The following is an 11,303-nucleotide window of genomic DNA, read 5'->3' on the forward strand; positions in this document are numbered from 1 at the left end:
TTCTGTTGCACCTTATATTTAGCATTTTCTCATTTTAGGCATTTTTTTATCCAAGGAATAATATTTGCAATCCACTGTAAAGGTAACAATCAATTGTAATCCAAACTAGAAAGGAAAATAGGCTTCTGTGCTCAATCAAATGGTACACGATCTAGGGAAACTGAAGATGTAAGGTAAGGGCTTATAATCTGCCACGCACTAACCAGCACTACAGTGTCCTGTGGCAACCGTTCTATGACGAGTGCAGCTCTCTGTTCAAGCTAAACTGCGTCACAGGCCTACCCTGGCTCCATCCAGTAACTACTGTATCTACTTCAAATTGGATCTCTCTCACCCAATGTGATGAACTCTGCGTCCCGCTGTCCATATCACCAGCATCCAACTTTCCACAGAAGCACCCGCAGTCTCTCTGAGTGTCCTTCCACACGCTCCATCACTGAGCTCTGTCCGCAATCCGCTCTCTCACTCCGGTGTCTCTCCCCTAGGCCTCCGGTCTATTCTCCTCTGCACTCCGCAGCAGCTCTTTCCCTCTCACAGCGTGCTGTCCTCGAGGCAAGAGAGCAAATCTTGGTCCCGCCCCCTTTTTATAGACACTCCCATCTGTCTCTGCGAATCTCAATGCTACCTGGGAGGATAGTCCAATCAGACAGGTGCTCCACAGTTTCCATTCTCTCCGGGACTATATTTCCCTCAATCCATTGTTCCATTACTTTGTAGAAGCTTTAATAATAAAGAGACAGAACAACCCCGAACAGATTTAGATGAATCCTGTGGCAGGCTACATCCTCCCCCCACTTGAATATCTTTGGTCCCCAAAGATGACAAAGGGCGTAATTCACTGTACCGCTATTTCACCTTCGCCGGGCTTTTGGCGCTATGGCGAAGTTTAACGTTTGAAATCGGAAATTCACTGTACCGCCGGCGGAAAATAACGCCTAATGTCAAATTCACTAAGATCCAATAACGTCAGCTGGACTATTTTTTTCAAAAACATTGTTTAAGAACCCAAAAAAGCCCAAATGATTGTGGAAGATGTGGGATATAATTTGGAGATCAATGGCTTTTAAACTGTGTCAGAAAGTGAAATATAAAGAGAGATTTCTTCAAAAGTGTAAATTACAAAAATAGCTCCTGAAGTCCAAAGCTGGAAGAAGGTACATGTGCGCATGCTCAACGCCAACTTTTGCCTAAAATGTAATGTTTTTCAAAACGTTATTTTCATAGTCATGAAAATAAAGAAAACTCTTTGAATGAGAAGGTGTGTCCAAACTTTTGGTCTGTACTGTATATATCTATATCTATATATATATATATATATATATATATATATTTATTTCTATACCTCTATTTATCTCTCTCTCTTTCTATATATATATAATAATGTTTTTGTTCATATATATATATATATATATTTATATCTCTATATAAACTTAAAAAAGATTAAGATATATATAAATATATATATACATATATATATATATATATTATTTTTAGTATATATATATATATATATGCGCTACTGTTTTGGGAACCACAATAACGTTCCGGGTGTTCAGATATAGCTCTCTCTCTTGCAAATTCTCTGCCATTTCATATCTTCTGAGCATGCTCGCACACTTTGCCATTTTCGACATTTTTTAGATAAACCACGCATGCTACAAATCTTTGCAATAGATCCCTGTTTTCACCTCCCACTCTAATTCAAAAAGTCAATACACCTAGCTAATACAGCCAGAATTATCGTAAGATACAAGTGGCACAGTGGTAAGGGGATCAGAATTCCAAACCTCAGTTTCTATGTTTGAATATGGAACCTAGCCTATATAAATGTTGTCTGTCTTTCACGTTAAAAAAGGCAGTTTTTTTTTTTGTTGGTTTCCATTTTGGAAAACTACTATCATGAATTATGTTGCACTTGTGTTGCTTTTAGCCCAGCACACACAGTTAATTTGTCTGCTGGGCGCTACCTTTACTGGGTGTGTGTTGTCTGAGCTATATTATAAAAAAGCTGTGAGAGATCATGGATGTCTTGGCCTGTGAAAAGGTCAAATATCTTTATATGGGGATATTTTTGCTTTTTTATTTGTGTTTTTTTATGTTTGGTTTTGGGGGGGGGGTTACTGCATTGGCTGTCATGTCTAATGACACATACCCCAGGGCTGTATTTGGGGGAATGAATACTTGACCCTCTGTAAAGGTTTGTTTTGTTTTGGTAAATTGTGTTTTGTACTGACAATCTGTACATGTATATTAATCTTACTGGCTCTTTGTGCATGTATGTTTTATGTATTTTACATTGCTGTACTTGTAAGTAGTTTATTTGCTAAATTCTGTCAAGCTATTATGGCTTGAGGCGTGTATATTGTCAAAAAAAATGTCATATCTGAATAGTTTTAGCTCTGTACTGTGCTTTGAATAAACATTGATGGTGGCGGGCAGCCATTTTTAAAATGTCTGCTAAACTAAATCCATATGTGTTCAATAAAACTGATTTATGGTCTACCCAAATGTTTGTTTTTCTTTTTCAATGTATTCTATGTAACAGTGTCAGTTAGATGCGTTTGGTGTAATGTACATCTGTATCTTGGACATGCATTGTGTACTTTGAATGATAGCAATTATTCCCCCTTAATCGCGAGCTCACGTTCGCAAACAGCATATACGCGACCTCACGTTCGCAACCCGGAAACTACATCATTAGGAGGTGCACTAATTTCCGGAAGCTGTACAGTTCCTCTCGCAATCCGGAGAACCATGGCTCCCTCCCTGTTCACTGCAGAGCACATGGCGTTCATTAGCAAGGTAAGTTGTGTGTGTGTGTGAAATTTTACACATAAGAATGTGGGATGTCTCTCAGTTAGCTAGCAGGGGGGAGAGTTGAGTGTTTTATAGTGCAGGTTGACACACATGCACTTCCTGCCTAGTACGCATCATTTCCCAATTGTAGTGACTTTCTGCATGTGAACCTGTTCCTGTATGTCTGGATACAGCTCTGTGTGTGTGTGTGTGTATATATGTGTATATATATATATATATATTGTGACAGGAAGTCAGGTAAATCTGGGAATGTAGTCACAAAGAGGAGACACATTCCCACCTGCTTTGGAAAGTTCACTAATTACTATAGGGTGTCGGCTGCAAAGGTAGCCAGAACTGTCTAAGGAAGTTGAAAGGCCTTCAGCTGTTCAGAATGAGGAAATGAAGACCTCTATAATTTGTCCAAAGGAAAGCTGCCTCCTGTCGCTGTGTGAGCTGGGAAGAGGAGGGCAGACATACGTGTGCCTCCCGACGCCGTGTGGGCATGGGAGAAGGACTGCTGCCTCCTGTCGCCGTGTGGGCTGGGAGAGGGGGACAGTCGGATGTGTGCCTCCCGACAAGCTGGTGAGCAAGGGAGAAGACCCCCTGAAGTGATATGCGCTAAGGAGGGTAACCAAGTGTGAAGACGTCTCAAAGGTGAGGACATGGACTGTTTTGCTATGAGGAAAGAAACAAAGGGACATGTTCCATATGAAGAGGAAAAGGGACATGTTAAATGAACTGTGTTCAATGTGAAGAGTCTGAAGAGTAAAGGGACCTGTTATAAATGAACATGTGCTGTGTGAAGAGATAAAACATGGACTGTTGAGTATCCGCTGTAGGATAAGAAAGTCTGCCCAACAGTAGGTTGGGGACAGACTCTTAGGTAGGTTCCAGCGTGAGAAGGTAGCCGCCCACAGAGGCAAGGATTTATTTTGTCTTTTATTTTATTTTGGCTGTTTTGACGCTTGCAATTGTGTGAAGTAAATTGCATGAATAAATCTTGTTTGCAACCTCTGCTCGGCTATCTCTCTGTGAAAACGCACCCCCAAAGGGGTCATCCACGCCTTCCACCGAGCTAATCCCTTACAATATATGTATGTATGTATGTGTGTGTATATATATATATATTGTAGCAGAGCATCCCAAAGAGAGCCAGGAAAAGTCCTGTTCGGGGTTTATACATCCCCCAGGCATCTCTCCTATATCTTTTAGGGATCTCTGATCCATGATCCAGTTCAGATCTTGGGCCTCTTCCCCAGGCCAATTTAAACTCACCTGAGACAGACAGCAGGGCTCTCTCAGCCTGGGAACACAGACAACGTTTGTCTAGGAGAGCAGAAGGTTGGTAACACTGTCAGTTTGTGTCTTTGGAAGCTGACAAGCTGTAGGCTTGCTCAGTCTGTGTTAGTTAGGGACTGCATTGTGTGTAGTAAGCGCCGGGACACGGCTAGGCTTTTGTTTATTATTATTATTCCTGCTTGTTTTCCTTAAAGCACTGTACAGCACCTGTTTATAAACTTGTATATAGCACCAATAAACACCGCACTGTTTGTCACTACCTCACTGGATTTGGTATCTGTGCCTGAAAGACTGCTCATCCCAGGGAGCTTTGCACCTGCTACCTGTTCCCCAGCTTACAATATATGTATGTGTGTGTGTGTGTGTGTGTGTGTATATATGTATGTGTGTGTGTGTGTGTGTGTATGTATATGGATGTATATATGTATATGGATGTATGTTCAAGAGAGGGTGCTTGTTTGGGTATGTGTGTACTAGACACCCTCCAGAAAATATTTAGATACCTTTATTGATACACCCAGCCTAACCCTAAAAAGATATCTATATAGAGATATGTTCCAAAAAAATTTTTGTTTCAAAAATATTGCAAACAATGATAAATATATATAATAAATATATATTCAAACTTAAAAAATATATATATATATATACACACAAATATATTGACCATTTTCAACATTATATGAGCAAAATATATATGAGAAGTAGGCAAATTATATAGCACTATAGATATACTGTACATACATAAACACTGCAAGCTCTTGTTGTCTACGTGTATTTCTGAGTCTCAGGATCATCAAATGGCTGAGCACATGTCTATCACTACAAACACTGAGCAGCTAATTTGTTCCCCTGTGATGTATATGAGTTAATTGGCAAACCTGGCCTGTTCATGTTTTCTAAGGATTGGAGTTGAGAAACACACAAAAAAACAAGGCTATTAGACCTGTTCAGAAACAAATGGATTTCAGATCATGCAGCAAGGAACTTTCCTAAACACATGAATGAGCCACAGTGTCATTAATATGTGGATGTTTGAAAAGGGACGTGGGCACACATAAAACACCTTACAGTCACCTTGTTAGACTCGGTCAAGAGGTGTTACGTCAAATGTCATTTGCTTTTCAAATAATGTCTGTGTGTTTACCTTAGTCTGTTTAGAAAATGACATGGTATCTTTAACATGTGTGACAAAAAATCGCATAGGTAAAGATTACAATATATGTAAAGAGTGACTTTTGACTGTACAGTAGAAAATCCCCAAAAAATACAACATCTCTCAAACACCATGACACCAACAATGCAGATGGTGGCCTTTCTTGCTTGTCTAGCTTTTAAGGGAATAAATATGCCAAAAGGTTGGCTCAGGCAATGTCATGGGTTCCCCCCTACCCCCAAATCTAGAGACGACCTGTCATCACTAACCCAAAGCAGCTTGTCCATATCTTGATAGGGACATGGCCCTTCTTCCCTCGAAGCCCCCTAAAGGCTTGGATCACCACTGTGGCCAGGAGACTTTGGGATGTCGGAATGCCTCCTTTAACAAGTGTGTTCCCATATCATAGGCCCTCCCTATTTGGAATGCCCCCCCCCCCCTCTTCTGAATGAGTATGGATTGTAAGTAACAGATAACTAAAGTAGTTAGTCCACTTTTGTTTGGGGGGGAGAGGGGGGGACAGGATCTTGGTGACAGCTTGGAAAGTGGGCTTCACCATTCCTGAAAAACACTGGCCAGGGTGATGTGTATAAGCCTCCACATGTGGTTAAGATACTTTGAGGTGGGTGATTAAGGACCATTGACACAATGCAAACCCCATGTTGAGGTCATCACCACTGTGTGTTAACCTAGGGCATGGAGATAGATGTGTACATAGATGTATGTGTATCACAAGAAACGGTATTCATTGGTCTCAAATCTCTAAAAGTTGATATAGTATGTTTGAGATTGTTTAAAAAGTTATCCTGGAGTTTTACTCAAACATACATTGCTGTTTCCATAGGTCCTTCTCCTCCAGGGCTATGATAAGCCCAAAACCCACCTTCACGCCAAGCACACCATGATGCATCGGGTCCGGATAAAGCTGTGGTGGAGATTTCACTTCCATGCCCAATTAGTGGACCTGCAGCGCTCTTGGAGCGACATCAAGAGGAGCACTCCAAGAGTGCTGAGGAAGTCAGTGGAGCAAATGTCCGGTAAGTCAAGATGTGGATTACATTTGTACAGATATGTGTGTTTTGTTTTGTTGTGGGCGGGCATGTGTTTAGGTGTGCCACAATACCCCTCCTTCCATCAACTGCCCAGAATAACAACCCCCCCACGTGTGTGTTCGCAGCCTTTTGAACTACCTTTCCAATTTGTCCTTACATTTTCTCCTCTTTAGCTTCTGGTTCTAACCACAGCAGATGGACGTCAAGCAGTGGTGTGCTTGGTGAAGAAGGGGAGGAGGAGGACTGCAACCTTGCAGGCCTGGGAGCGAGCCTTTGGAGCGCCTCCGAATTGTTGACCGTTAGCAGAAGCATTTTAATTCTCAAGATGTTTATGCCCACTGTCTCTCGCACTTACCCTTTAGTGCCCGCATTCCTCTTCCTTTTTGCTTGTAAACTTGCCAGTAGCCTGTTTGTCTATTTGCCGCGCTATTAGACTCCAATAACCTACCAGCTGACCGCTGAGCCATCGGATCCAGCGGCTCTGTAAAAGGGGGGTTTCCCTACATTGCTCCATTTTTTGGATTGATTGAAGTAACTGAAGTGCCTACGGCTCCCCATCTGCTTCCCCCACGTTTCAATTCAATGTCTTAGATGACCTTAGATGACACGCTAAAATAAGCCATTGTAATTATACATTAGAAAAAGTAAATATCACACAGCAACTGCACCCAAGAATTTGTTGAGGAGACAATGGAACTGGATTTCTATTCTTTGATGCTCTAAAATTTCAAGACTGTTATATATACTTGATAAGCTGCCTGGGAATGTTTAAGAATTCTTTTTGATACAAATTTTTTTTCCTTTTTTCTTTTCAAAATCATATCCCACTATGTAGGGACATTACTAGTGGGTGTAAGATATAAATAGAAGCTCCATTGATAGCTGCACATGCCGCACATTGACTGGATAGATCAGTTGGGAATGATTTAGACACCTAGGAGATACCTGTACCAACGAAGAGTTAAACCCAGGGACTCTATAGCAGTAGCAGTTTATCCAGGGACAATATAGCAGCAGTGAAATCCAAGTACCACAGTTTGTATAAGAAGGATTCATTAAGCAGCAGCAGTGGAAGCTAAAAATTTAGTTTAAACTCAGTCTAAACCTGCAGATTGCAGCCGCTGAATGTGGGTGAGAGAGTCTGTTTACTCTGCAAGGTAGATAAGTATACAGTTGGACATTTATTGTCTAATTGCTTATTGTTACTGGGTGAGAGAGTCTGTTTGCTTTTCAAAGTAGATAGGTATATAAATAAGCCCACAATTGGACATTAAGCCCCCGTTCACACTGGGGCGACCTGTGAGGCGACCTGGTCGCCTCACAGGTCGCCGCAGGTCGCCTCCCATAGGGAAGCTGCGGACCCGTTCTGATAGGAGCGACACAAGTCGCTCCGACTCAGAAAAAGGGTCCGGAGCTTCTTTGGGGCGACCAGGAGGCGACCGCCATAGACTTCAATGTTACGAAGTCCGTGGCGGCCGCTCCGAGGTAGCGGCGCGCTGCTCGCACCGCGACCTCGGAGGTCGCGGTGCGAAGTAGCGTCGCCCCAGTGTGAATGGGGGCTCACTGTCGAATTGTTTATTGTTATTTGTTTTCAATGTAACTATCTTAATATCTTACTATGTAACGAAATTTTGGAATGTGATATGATCTTTTCACTGCTTCCCCTTTTTTTTTTTTTTTTTTTTTTTCTCTCAAGGGAACTTTTTTCAAGTGTTGCTATTTTTTTTTCCTCTTTAGACATAGATACAGAGACGTTTTGCTCCTTTTTTCTTTTTTTGGGGCCAAGTAGTGTCTAGAGAGGAAAGGGAAAATACACAGAATCTATAAAAGTCTGAGAGGATAAAGACAATGCTTACAAGGTCACAGGTTATGACCAATTTTGTTACTCATATCCCGACGCATATTAATTATACTATTCATAACTCTGACCCTACCCACTTCCATTCCCCTACTTCTGACATTATTATTGTACCAACCCAGAGGGAGGTTCATAATTCTTATAATACCTCAAATCTGGATCCCAACCCCACATTTATATCTACTGTCGTCCCTGATTCAGATTTAGCTACTGTACAAAACTCTCTGAGTGAACAAATTGAAAAAACATCGGTACAAGCATTGGAAAATAGGGAGATGCCTAGACGCCGTAAAAACCCTAAAACCCCCCAACGGCTTACAGACTTTTTCCCCCTGACTGAAAAAGGCTCTTTGGGGGCAAAAAAATTAGCAAAAACAGAAGAGGAAAAGGCAAAAAATTTAGACACTGAGATTATGGATATAGAAGACCCAGCGGTGGTTCCCCCGATGGGTATGAATGATGATAAACTCGTGACTCAATTAGCTGAACCATCGGTGGAGCCATTGTTGGATCTTAGAGAAAACGTAACTCCATCAATAACCAACTTAGCAATTGTCCCCAATTCATCGGCAATCTGGGAGGCAATATCTGAAACCCCGGATATATCAGCTAAAGTGGGGGACAATAGAGTTAATGAGAATGACCAATGGGAAGCCACTGGTCGCAACTCAAATGAAATTGAACAAGAGCATAGACCTTCCACTTTGTTAAATACACCGAAGGAAGGTATGATTGAGGGTTTCCCCACCTCTGACAAAATGATATCTGAAACGACAATGAAAGAAATGTTATTATCTTTTAGAAAATCACTGTTTGCAGATATCTCAGATATGATCGCTCCAACCAGCATCGCTACACAATCACATGGTAATAAGATTGAACATTTAGAGACAAAAATGTCCGAGCTATATGTAGCCCATAATGAGCTGGTGGATGCCTATGCAGACCTTGAAACGGAGATTCAGCAACTTCAAAATAAAATGGCAGATCTAGAGGACAGAGCAAGAAGAAACAACATTAAATTTAGAGGAATCCCCGAATCGGTTCTGCATAGGGATCTAACGAACTATGTCCAGCAATACATGAAATCTCTCATACCCACATTAAATGATGTAGAACTGTGTATAGATAGAACACATCGAATTCCTAAACCAAAGTTTTTACCGGACACAGTACCAAGAGATGTCCTTACTAGAGTACACTATTATCATGTGAAGGAGAAAGTGATGCTGGCTGCGAGGAGAAATCCTGTTCTCCCTGAACAATTCAAAGGGATATCATTGTATTCTGATTTATCTCAGCAAACAGTGATGAATCGAAAAAAATTAACCCCTATCACTAAGATATTACAAACACATAAGGTTATTTACAGATGGGGTTTCCCTACAAAATTATTAATCACTTGGAAGGGAAAAGTTTTTCCTGTTTATGATTCCAATGATGCTCCCCCGAAGGAATCATAATTAATGTAATAAGGGGGAACTGGCGGCCTTTTATCCTCTCCCTCCCCCCCCCTTTTTTTTTTTTTTTTTTTTTTTGGGGGGGGTGTGGGGGATGGTATAGAAGAGGATTGGGGGCTTTGAAGTTTCATATAAATGATTAGAGAAAATCTGTACTATTCGTAAAGTGGTTGCAAGGGGAGGCATGAAGGGATAGGGAGGACGCCTTACTTAGAAAATATGTGTCTCTCATGTGAGAGAGTAGGTCGGTGTTATAATACACCAATAAATTCTGCCTCTGATAGAAGCAGTATTAACTGCCCATTTGCCTGCAATGGTTCAGGTATTTTTTTTTTACTATCATGTACTATGTATATTTTTCTCGTGTTTTTTTTTACTTTCTTGATTTATTGTTTCATACCCCCTCCCTTCCTTCCAGAAAATCTAATAACAAAAATACTAAAGATGAATTTGGATAATATTTTCAATAAGGATATAAATAACTGTATAAACCAAATACAGATACAAAATTATTCTAAATTAAAAAAGAATACCGGCAAAATAATAAAAAAGATACATATTAAATGCCACTGACCATTTTTTCAATAAATGCCAAAGGCCTTAATAGCCCATATAAGAGAAATACATTATTGAAAGAAGCTAAATTAAACAATACTGATATAATATTTGCTCAGGAGACACACTTCTCTATTTCAAAGTGTCCACTTTTTCAGTTCGAACACTTTCCACACATATTCTTGGCCAACAGCCCAAAAAAAACGAGCGGGACCTTAATTGCGATTAGAAGTACAGTTAAGTTTGAACACATACGTACTATTCAGGACCCTACGGGACGCTATATAATATTAATATGTAAGCTCAATAATTCAGTCTTTACGTTGGTAAATTTGTATGCTCCTAATACCGGTCAACGTCGATTTTTATCACCGCTTTTACAAAAAATTAAGGAGGAGAGGAAAGGGGCCTTAATAATAGGAGGGGATTTTAACACAATTCTCGATATAAAACTGGATACCTCAAACCCCACTAGAAGAACAACACAGTCTATACTACCTCTATTGGCAAAATATGAATTATTCGATATTTGGCGGGCCATGCATGGTACAGAGAGAGATTACACCTTTCTCTCGCCGGTCCATATGGTCTACTCTCGTATAGATTTTTTTCTTACAGATAAAATCATGTTACAAAACATTCAAAAATCAAAAATTGGCACAGCTGGATGGTCTGACCATGCACCGATTATTCTGACCCTAGATGATAGATTGTCGAGTACTCCACCCCGACGATGGAGGTTGAATACATCATTATTACAGAACACCGAACTGTGCCAAAAAATATTGAGTGAGCATAAACAATACTTTGAATTTAATGATAACTTGGAAGTTAATAGGTTTGTATTATGGAATGCATATAAAGCATATATGAGGGGCATTTTGATCAAAATGTCATCGTACATTAATCGACAGAGGCGAAAAAAGATAGGAGATATCATGGATAGTATAGCAATAAATGAAATAACAAATAAAAAAAACCCTACGCTACAAGGTACACAAACCATAATAAAACTCAGACAAGAATTAAGGTTATTATTATTAAATAACCAAGAATATAATTTAAAGGTCCTTAAAGCAAAAGAATATAGCATGGGTAATAAAGTGGGGCGCTGGTTAGCTAGG

The sequence above is a fragment of the Pelophylax lessonae genome (genome assembly GCF_965119305.1).
Source record: "Pelophylax lessonae genome assembly, chromosome: 13".
Lineage (NCBI taxonomy): Eukaryota > Metazoa > Chordata > Amphibia > Anura > Ranidae > Pelophylax > Pelophylax lessonae.